This window comes from Ailuropoda melanoleuca, chromosome 8 (genome assembly GCF_002007445.2).
Source record: "Ailuropoda melanoleuca isolate Jingjing chromosome 8, ASM200744v2, whole genome shotgun sequence".
Lineage (NCBI taxonomy): Eukaryota > Metazoa > Chordata > Mammalia > Carnivora > Ursidae > Ailuropoda > Ailuropoda melanoleuca.
The window spans coordinates 12,754,853-12,755,962 of record NC_048225.1 but is presented as its reverse complement, the minus strand read 5'-3'; the positions used below and the strand labels follow the sequence as shown (position 1 = coordinate 12,755,962).

The following is a 1,110-nucleotide window of genomic DNA, read 5'->3' as shown; positions in this document are numbered from 1 at the left end:
ATAGGACAAATGCTTCATGACTCTGGATTTAGCAATTATGTCTTGAATATGACACCAAAGGCACAAGTGACAAAAGAAAAAATAGGCAATTGAAATTCATGAAAATTAAAAATTTGTGCACCAAAGACACCATCAACAGAGTAAAAAGGCAGCCCACAGAATGGGAGAAAAATTTTGCAAATCATATATCTGGTAAAGGATTACTATCTAGAATATCTAGAAAATTCCTAAAACTCAACAACAGCAAAGAACCTGACTCAAAATTAGGCAAAGGACTTGAACAGACATTTCTCCAGGGAAGAGATATAAATGACCAATAAGCCCATGAAAAGATGCTCAGTTGCCCTAATCATTAAGGGAAATTCAAATCAAAACTACTATGAGACACCATCTCACACCCATTAGGATGGCTACTATAAACAAATAAAAAAGAGAAACAAAAAGAAAAAGAAAAAAACATATGGACAAAGATGCAGAGAAACTGGGACTCTTGTGCACCTTTGGTGGGAATGTGAAACGGTATAGCCATTGACTGTGGAAAAGAGTATAGCAGTTTCTCAAAAAATAAAAAATAGGATTAACCATATGATCCAGGAATTGCACCTCTGGAATTGCACCCAAAAGAATTGAAAGCAGGGTCTGGAAGAGATTTTTTTCTGCCTCCTCCTTATGGTTTTGGGTACTTTGCACATTGAGAGAAACTTGTCTAGTAAACTGTAGAAATGACCCCTGGAATTATAGTCTTTGGAAGAGATATTTTGTATACCCATGTTCATAGCAGCATTGTTTACAATAGCTAAAAAACCATGGAAGCAACCCATTGTCCATCAACAGATGAATAGATTACCAAAATGTGGTATATATATGCATGGAATATTATTCAACTTTAAAAAGGAAGGAAATTCTGTGACATGCTACAACATGGATGAACTTTGGAGACACCATCTTAAGTGAAACAACTATTTGTCGCAAAAAGACAAATACTGCATAATTTCACATATATGAAATACTTAGAGTTGTCAAAATCATAGAGATAGTAGAATGGTAGTTGCCAGGGACTGGAGAAAGTGGAGTGTGTGTTTAATGGGTATTAGAGTTTCAGTTTTACAA

The 1,110-nt window shown here is 35.1% G+C and overlaps 1 pseudogene; it reads right to left on the bottom strand.

Annotated features, from left to right (window-relative positions):
* Window positions 1-580: 580 nt before the first annotated feature.
* LOC117803646 lies at window positions 581-745 on the bottom strand (annotated as a pseudogene).
* Window positions 746-1,110: the final 365 nt, after the last annotated feature.